Source organism: Eurytemora carolleeae, unplaced genomic scaffold, assembly GCF_000591075.1.
Source record: "Eurytemora carolleeae unplaced genomic scaffold, Eaff_2.0 scaffold297, whole genome shotgun sequence".
Classification (NCBI taxonomy): domain Eukaryota; kingdom Metazoa; phylum Arthropoda; class Copepoda; order Calanoida; family Temoridae; genus Eurytemora; species Eurytemora carolleeae.
The window spans coordinates 215589-225698 of record NW_019396222.1 but is presented as its reverse complement, the minus strand read 5'-3'; the positions used below and the strand labels follow the sequence as shown (position 1 = coordinate 225698).

Sequence of the window (10110 nt, the reverse complement as noted above, 5' to 3'; positions counted from 1 at the left end):
GCTTAAATCCCCAATTTTAGCAATTTTTTCCTATTTTTTTAAAGACTTTCCACTACAATAAGAATCTTAATATTATGATCTGACATACAAAGAAACCGGATAAATACTTTATATATACAGATAGTTTTAATTGTTGAACATCGTTATTTTCAATTTTTTTGGTTTTCAGCCTGAATGAATTTTTAAAACGCTCGTTTACAAACAATCAATTGTGGCTTCGTTTAGGCTTTTACATTTTGAATTGTGTTGAAATTCGTAGATTTTTTAGGCCTCTAGAAGGCCAAAAATCACGGGGCTACGCGAGATATAATCTCAAAAAGCTTTATGAAAGCATAAAAAATGTTAGAATAGAATGATAGCAATAGCTAAGTTTTATCTATTCATAACTCATAACGTACATAGACATCTGTTTTCTGCTCCGCTCAATTGTAGATCTACACAATGTAACCCCTCCTTGTAGGAAAGGGTTTATTTTAAAATTTGTGTAAGAATAAAGTAAGGGAGGGGGGGGGGGCTGTTTTTCTTAGGTTTTTATCTTTTTATTTTATTCTTTTAATCTTTGTGTAGTCTACATTTATTTCAATATGTCGTCGTAAGCATTTAAAAAGAAGTAATTCAGTGATTAAATCAAAACAATTGAAATCCCAGTACAAAAATCAGAATCCAAAATTGAAAAGAAACTCGTTTAAATTTTAATATCTCTCTATCCCAAATGAAGGATATGTTTAGCATGCTGGATTCAAATTCGATTCATTCTTACAACTTATAAATTTTACTTAAAAACATCATATTTTAACATTTAAAACTAAAGGAAAAATATTGCATAAACATGTTGTAGGTATATTTTAGTACTCAGCAAATAGAATATATTAGAGTGGAATTTAGACAATCCCTCGGTATGAATTTTGTCAGTCCCTTTCAGCCTGAAAGGGAGTTCAAAGTGTACAAATCATGTAAATGTTCACAAATTGTATGCAGTAGAGTACATTAATAAAGTATGTTCCCTAGACTATTCATTTTAATTCCGAATTTTTTAAAGCTGTTAAATATACTTTATAAAATGAATAAGGTGATTTATAGTTATAGCGAAAAATCATCGTTTGTAAAGTGAAAGGCATAGAGTCTATGTGAAATGATCATTGGTCAATTATGAAACCAGCCTATTTCATAATTTGGTTTTCTTTTAATAATAATTTTAGATTTTCTATAAAATGATTTTTCAGAGCCCAAAAGATTATATAGCGCAAATATGTGAAGTACATCTGCAGTATGGAAACAGTACAACAAAATGGCCGTTTTACACTTTTTTCTAGTAAATTCCACTCTAATATATATTCTTTACTCTTTGGTGACAATGCGATTTAGAAGAAAATTTGAATGACGTTATTGGTGTCAAATGTGGCACAATTTAAACCCGTTTTTTACTATTGACCCACTACCCATTATAGAAATCAGCATTTTGAAAAGGTAATAAAGAAATAACACATTGAGCTGCCCTAATTTCTTACCAATGTCGTAAATACGGCCATGTACTGAATGTATTATGTAAACGCATTCTACGTTGCTTCCTATTTGTCTTAATAATTTATTCTATCAGTATTGTACATTTTCTATATTTAATTTATTTTGTTATTTTACAAAAATTTGCTTACACAAAAGTTTTCTTTATGAAATGGCATCATATTATTCTTTTTAGCATCACAATACGTTTTTTATTCTAAATATCAAAATAATATTTTGAGAGTTTTGGTGTGTGATTCACCAACTGGAAAACGTTTGCATTCGACACCCTGAAATCAGCTTAAAAATTAGTTTTTATTTTAATAAAAGTTTTTTGTGTGTTTTACCTGAGATTAACATTGTACAACCCCTCCCGCCCCCCTCCCAGCCATCAGTTGGCTAACCAATTCTCTAGCCCCCCCCTCTCCTGTCCCGTCCCCTTCAGGTTCGCCTTCACCAGCTGTTCCATGAGCTCCCTGTCCCTCCCTCTCTATTGGTTCATCCCATGAAAACTCAACCTTCACTCCGTATTTGTTCTAAAAATTGATAATATTGATCTTTTTTCAAACGAAAAATCTTCAAAAACTGGGCTTCTAAATATTAATGAGACGATTTTATGTCATTGTATTATAAATTATAATTATAAATTTTATCACTTAATTTCATTTTACAATAAATATTACAATTTACCGAATTTAATGACTCAAAAAACTAAATATTTTACAAAAAGGTTTTATAACTTTTTAGGCTGCACGTGTATTTTCTTTAACATTTTTAGAGTAATTTTTTTTATTTTTTAAAAATATTATGTTTTATAATTTATGTTGTAACTTTTTTTACTAGGGTTATCTAAGGATAGCTGGGGTAAAAAAGTTTTATAAACAATGGTTTATGTTCTATGATGTATATGTGACAAAGGAGCTAAACTTTTGCCTCAAAACTCGATTTTTTTCATCCCTACATCTTGATGGTGGGAAGTTTTGATGCTTAAAAAAATTAGACCATTTGATCTAGCATAATTCAGAGTTTGTACAGCAAACGTTTATGCGACGTTGGAAACTGCCGTGTCAAAGATATAAGAATAAAAAAAAGAGTTTGATCAAAGTAATCAGTTCCTTTGACACATTAGGAGTATTTTTTATAGCAAATTTGGATTTTGTTATCATAATAACAGTGCCCAACAGCTGCAAAAAGCTGACAAATGACAGCTAGGCACAATTATATACCTGACAGTCTAACAGCTGGTCTTTAACCAACTCCTTCAATTTAGGACAGTTGATAGTGCTGCTATGGATTTCAACTTTGTCAGCATGTCCCCAGGACTAAAATTCAATCCATCATTATTATACTATTATATTCTTCAGCTAGGGTATTACTTTCAATAAGTTACATCAAATAAAAAAATATTTATAAGGGTTTTTTTTAAAATGAACGTTTTTATACTAAATTCTTACAAAATTCAGCGCGCTTGTTTCAAGCACTGAAATTAAATCAAAACTGTATGAAAAAAAAACATTGATTGAAGGAAAAAATAAAGATCACAAATTATTCCAGATTCCTTTATAAAAAACATCATTGTGTTTTACAAAAATTTTCCCATCAGATTAATAATTTTTTTAAAAAATACCTTGCCCCAGAGTCTAGCAGCAGCGATTACAGCTCTAGCTGTTCTCTCCTCTGTGTCTCCAGTATCCCCTGAACCAACAAAATTTATTTTAAATGTTTTATTTTTATTTTTTACCAATCATATTCCCTGAAGAAACAAAAATTTAAAATATATACAAAGTTATATTTTTTAATATTTTACCCATTATATCCCATGAAATCTGAAGCAACAAAAATTTAAAATATTTTCAAAAATACATTTTTTTAATGTTTTACCAATAAGATTGTGTCCATTTTCTCTTGTAGCCCGCCACCAATACATTACATTCAAATCCCTGATATTAATTACAAGGTATTTATTATAAACGTATTGGGATAGGGTTTGTGTACACATTTAGTAGTAATAACAAGGTATTTATAATAAAGGTAGGGGGGATAGGGTTTGTGTACATATTTAATAGTAAAAACAAGGTACTTATAATAAAAGAGGAGTGGGGGAGAGGGTTTGTGTACACATTTGATAATAATAACACGGTATCATAATAAAGATAGAAGGAGGGGGGGGGGAATATGGTTAGTGTGCACATTTAAAAATACTAGTAAAGTATTTGTAAAAAAGGTATTAGTGGGGATCAGGGTTTGTGTACCCATTTAATAATAATAACAAGGTATTTATAATTCAGGTAGAAGGGTGATAGGGTTTGTTTACACAATTAATAACTTTTCTGGGCAGAGTAGGCAGGACGGACCTGTTCACTAACTGTTTAGTATTGTACACAATGTATACAATAGTACACCCAGCAATGGTTATACAGTTAAACAAACTTAGGAACATGCATCAAGAAACCCTTAGCTTTGTTTACAAATAAAGTTTACTGTAGCCTCTGGGAGGAACGTAAACAAATCTTCTGATTAGAACATACAGGTTTATAAAGCTAGTATTTTAATATGAACATATAAAGCACCAGAATAAGTATTCCAAAATTGCTTGTTGAAGAAGAGAATTCTCAATCAGATATGGATAAAAGTTGTTTTTTTATTGGGTTTTAGTAGTTTTTAGAAACTGTAGTGCCGAACAAGTGAAAGAAAAAAGGGCGTGAAGAGTTCTGAATTTTTACCTGGAAATACATACTGCAGCAGCACCAGTACTTCCTCCTCTAACCTCAACCTCAACCCTTCAAAGTGAAAGTTATTGAATTTTTAAAATGTGTTCAGAACTTAAAACTTAAGAATTGTAGATATCCAGATCGATGCTTCATCTTCTTTATTCGTTAGTAATAAGATTATTGTAATCTTTAGCTTGTATCCACGAAAGTGTTTAAAATTTAACCAATCGGAGTGGCGTAAGCAGAATCTTAAACAGCATATCAGAATCTGATATTTTGCGCGTTATTTAATGAGAGAACTCTCATTGTTCAGAATCCGGTAGGGATATTATTATATCCGGGATATTATTATATCGGGATATTATTATATCCAGGATATTATTATATCCGGGATATTATTATATCATATTATTATATCCGGGATATTATTATATCCGGGATGATATTATTATATCCGGGATATTATTATATCCGGGATATTATTATATCCGGGATATTATTATATCCGGGATATTATTATATCCGGGATATTATTATATCCGGATATTATTATATCCCGGATATTATTATATCCCGGATATTATTATATCCGGGATATTATTATATCCGGGATATTATTATATCCGGGATATTATTATATCCGGGATATCATTATATCCGGGATATTATTAAATCCAATTTGTTGTTAGATCCGGGATATTATTACATCTGGTTTATTATTAGATCCGGGATATTATTATATCCGGGATATTATTTTATCAGGAATATTATTATATTCGGGATATAATTTTAACCGGGATATTATTATATGTCGGATATCAAAAAGAGGGAAAAGAGCAGATTAAGCAGAAATCGAAATTATCTACAGTGACTATTCAGATAAAGCTATCGTGAATTCGGGTATCCAAATGTTAAAGGTTTCCTTCAGAGCTGGGAACTCTTGTATTGTAGATATCGAGATCAATGCTTGATCTCGATATTTTGTTAATCAGCAGATTAATTTAATCTTTATGCTATATCCCACATGATAATAGTACCCAGTTAGGGGTTGAAGGTAGCTTTGATTAGGGGAAAAATAACTTAAAAGAAGAGATTAAAGTTGATCCTCGGATTAAAAGTGCCCGCAGTGGAGTTTTAAACCAAACGGTCTGGATTAGAGGATCTATCGCAAAAGTTCTCAGCTCAGAACATACCAAATCAGATAATTTGACGATAAACTAGTTATCATTTTATGATTTCAAAGAAAAACTTGTTCTATAATCCTTTAAGAAATAATTGAAACTTCTTTACATTAAAATTCTTGAGATTTTTCAATCTCGTCAAAAGGTTCTTTTATTTATTAATTCACTCGGAAAATTAAGATAAAATTAAATGAAACAAAAATTAACCAAAATGTATGATTTCCTTTTATAGGAAAGTTTAGGTTATGAGTATATTTACCTCCCCGCCACTTTCCCCAAACCGCCGACCCCGCCGTTTGCTAAACCATCTTTAAGAATTAAGTCCTGCTGGCTGGCAGCGGGTTTTCCAGCAAATACAAATTTCCTAAATTTCACATATTAAACAAATTGTAGTTTTTATACAAAAAAAACTAAAACTTAAAGGAAGAAGGTATTTTGTTTAATGTATACATAGCCTTTTATTTTACTAATCTAATGCAATAGAAATGAAAGCTGAAATTATCATTTTTTTTATAATTTTAACGGATTTAAATTTCAGAGCAAAAAAGTTTTGAAAATAAATCTATAAGAAAAAAACTGAAAGGGATTGAAGGCGTAATTTAAACTGAACTTCCGGTTTTAGAGTGGCATGGTCAATTCACATAGTTTCCATGTCATTAACTTTAAATTAGAAGTACATTTATTGCTTCTAGTTGTAAATACATGATAGATAAAGAGTGTATAGGAAAGGAAGTTCCTCGTTCGGGGATTTCTTCCTTTACAGGATCGAAGTTTGTGGCAGAACTCAGTTTCTTTAATAAACAAATACAAAGCACCCCCCCCCCCCGGCCATATTTTATTCAGTCTGGTTTCTCTATAAAGTTTCTTACGGAATTCTACAGAAACAACGGCTGCAATTTTTAGAATTAACCACTCTTTTCAAGCTAAAAATACGACGAGATTTTCTATGTTACTAAGAATAAAGATTTAAAGTTAACTGCTGTGAATTGTGCATGCCTTATCTTTAAATTTAAATTGTTTTACCTAAGAATGCAGATTGTTGAAATGAATACTGTAGCAAATATAATTATATCTCCGAACTCCATTTTGTTTAAGTTTATCATAATTCTGTTTCTATTGTTTATTTACGAAAATATTTCACTCAGCTATAGTCAATAAGACTGTAAAAACACGAGTAATATTCTCCAGTTCGTCTCCATTCTGTGGTTTCTAATCTTTCTTGAGTTTCTGACTCTCCTCAAAGAAACAGAACATGATTGCAACGGTGACACCTGGAATAAGTTTTATAAATTTTAAATTCTTAAAAAATAAAAAATATTTTAAATTGAGCTTGGTCCAAAACCCTTTAGACTTGACTAGTCTTTTAAAAAAACGAATTTTACAGGTTTTTTGAAAAATAAACTAAGAAATGGAATAATCATTAACTTATAAAAATAATAAATATAAATAATAAAATAATAATAAATATAATCAAATGAAATCATAAATTTTTCTGCAGTAATCAGAGATACGATACTTGAACTCATTTTTACTTTTCATACTTTCAATACTGGAAAGAGCATTACAAAAGCCAATGGAAACAAGACCAGCGGAAATCAATATGAATACGTAGTAAAAGATAATCATTATTGTTGTAATAAGTATTTACGTATGTAAACTCTACAGTCTACAGCACTTTAGTTTCAGTAGAAGAAAATATTTTCATTTACTGATAGCGCCGATTGAAGTATTCATAACTTTAATTGGATAATGAGATAGATAGAAAGATAGATGTTACCGCCATACTATTTCTATTGGTTCAGAATAGACAACAAACACATGGCTGAACCCTTGTATTTGGCATTTCAAATTGGTCGGATTGTAGTAAATGCCCTACTCCTATACACGCTTTTAAGCACGTATCAATCCAGGTTAATCACGAATACCATAATCAATCCGGATACGACTCAGTCTGTATTCTCAGGTATCGGTCTTACAAGATACAATTCAATCAGGAACTCAAGGTTCACACCAATACCATAATCAATATCAATCCGGATACGACTCCGTCTGTATTCTCAAGGTAATTCCCAATCTATATCTATCTATCAAGAAGATGATTCAGGAAGCTTCTCGTTCGCTATGCAAAAAGAATTACTCTTACGCTGTAATCTAAGTGGAGTATTATTACAACTAACGTTTATTTAGATTTCTAGGTTACAGATTTGCGTAATTATGTACCAACGTAGTTAAGCTAATCACAATAAAGGTTTAATGTAGTTATTTACAGACGTCCCTAGGTTAGATTAATCACAATAAAAGATTTGCGTAGTTATTAAAACGCGCATTTAGATTTACGACAATGTACAACTTAAATTATCTAGGTGTAAATATGGGATTTGCTACTGTATTTATTACAGAATGTTTCTCTTTTGCAATAGATACAATTATAATAATAATAATTACCTAACGAAACTAATATCGTCTGTGCGACAATAATCATTGTATCATACTCCATCATTTTAAATATCTAGGTATATAAAAACATTTCTTTTTAAAACAGAATCTAAAACTGACGAAGTTTCTTTGGAACATATAGAAATATAAATTTAGATTTATCTAAAGGTAAAGATAAATCTCTAGGAAGTATAGATAAATCTCTACGCAAAATAGATAAATCTTTAGGAAGTATAGTTAAATCTCTATGAAGAATAGACAAATCTTTAGGAAGCATAGAAAAATCTCTATTAAGTATATATTATTCTCTAGGAAGTATAAATTAATCTCTAGGAAGTATAAATAGTTCTCTAGAATGTAAAGAGAAATACTTAGAATGTTTAAATAAATATCTATGAAGTATAGATAAATCTATAAAAGTATTAATAAATCTCTAGGAAGTATAGATAAATCTGTAGGAGAGATACATGATACATAAATTTCACGGAAGTATAAATAAATCTCTAGGGAGTATAGATCCATCTCTAAAATACATGAATCTCTAGAAAGTAAATAAATCTCTAGAAAGTAAAATAATCCTCTAGAAAGTAAAGTGAATCTCTAGAAAATATAATAAATCTCTAGAAAGTATGATATATCTCTAGAAAATATCTCTAGGAAGAATAAAATCATCCTCTAGAAAGTAAATTAAATCTCTAGAAAGTAAATTAAATCTCTAGAAAATAAAATAAATCTGAAGAAATATATGTATAAGTTCATGTTTCTATCACGTATAAATAGAAAGACTGAGGAAAACTAGAAGAGAAAGCTTAGCTCAGGGAATCCGTACAAGAAGTGAAAGCAAGCTTCGGACAAACCTATCTCGAATTTAGATTCAAAATTAAATAGAAGCTCGTCTTTTTTAACATTAATGAAAAGTAAATTTTCGTAAAATCTTCTTTCAATTTTTAAGAATGTTTAGATATCCGAAAGAAATTGAGTCATTGCCACAAAGAGATTGAATCTTTGCCACAAACTCAAATTTTTTAATCCCTATATCTTTGCTACCTGATGGTTTAAACCTTTGGTATTTCAATCTTAGGTTATTCGACATAACAAAATTTATAGTTTGAAATATCTAAGGTATACAACATTGGGAAGCAAAGATAATGGGATTGATAAATCAGAGCTTGTGGCGAAGACTCAAATCCTTTAAGTTTTCTAATCCTTCCCTTTATCTTTGAACTTGTTGGTGTTAACCTTTGATATTTAAAACTTAGATTTTTTGATCCAACAGATCTCATAGTTTAAAGCATCTAAGTCGTGACGAGTTTCCGGCAAAGACGCAAATCTTTTCTGAAAATCGCGCAGATATCTTTAAATTATTCGTTAATTATGTAAAGGTTTGAAATAAATATTTAAGATGGTATTGTAAAGTTTATATATAGATGCCGGATGCCGCGTATACCTAGGACGATCCCCCTCTGCTAACTGGGACACCTTGTACATTTTCCAGCAAAGGAAAAATCACGACTCGGTGCTTACTGTCGACAAATTCTCTTATAAAAAACTAGAATCATCTAAATATTTGATTTGTCTGCTTAAAATGTACAAACAGCATTGTAATGCACATAAACTTATTTTTAAAAAAACTTATCTTACAAAAATATTCAATTTTAAAACGACTAAAACAGGAAGAAATATATTTACACCGAAACTTTGCAGTCAAAACATTTTTTATTAACCAAATTATAATAAAATCTGCATACAGTATACATGTTTAACTTTATAAATATTAATACAAAATTTGTATTTGAACCTATCGCTTATGGCGGCAAAATTTAATTTTTTTTATAAAAGGCAAGTTCAATAAAATATACAGTGTATCCCACTAAATATGATAATTTATTAAAAGAAATAAATTGAATGTTTTATTTTTAAACAGTTTTTGTAATAGTAGAATAAAATTTAATTTTCAAGATTTTAAATTGGGTTTAGTCGGTTTTTCGTTCATTAGTATAAGTTCTCTAGTAACGAAATCATCAATTTTAGTGAGACTCACTTTCTAAAAAGGTTTCACAGTTTATTTATTTTGTAATCTTTTTGGTTCAAAATTATTTTAGGTTTTCAATGTGAATATTTGAATTAGAATCAGTATTTTAGGTTAGAATGAAGACCCTAGTTATAGAGTATTCAATTGACAATTATTAATTAGCAATAGATTTAATATATATGATTTGATATGTATATAATATATGATATAAACAAACACAGAATAAAAAACATTAATATAAAATATGTAA

The 10110-nt window shown here is 29.7% G+C and overlaps 1 long non-coding RNA gene across 1 annotated transcript; it reads right to left on the bottom strand.

The window, feature by feature from the left end:
• Window positions 1–1597: 1597 nt before the first annotated feature.
• LOC111698568 (uncharacterized) lies at window positions 1598–1884 on the bottom strand. Its single transcript, XR_002764563.1, has 2 exons — window positions 1848–1884; window positions 1598–1790 (listed from the first exon to the last, which is right to left on the bottom strand). It is a non-coding gene; the product is annotated as an uncharacterized LOC111698568 (long non-coding RNA).
• Window positions 1885–10110: the final 8226 nt, after the last annotated feature.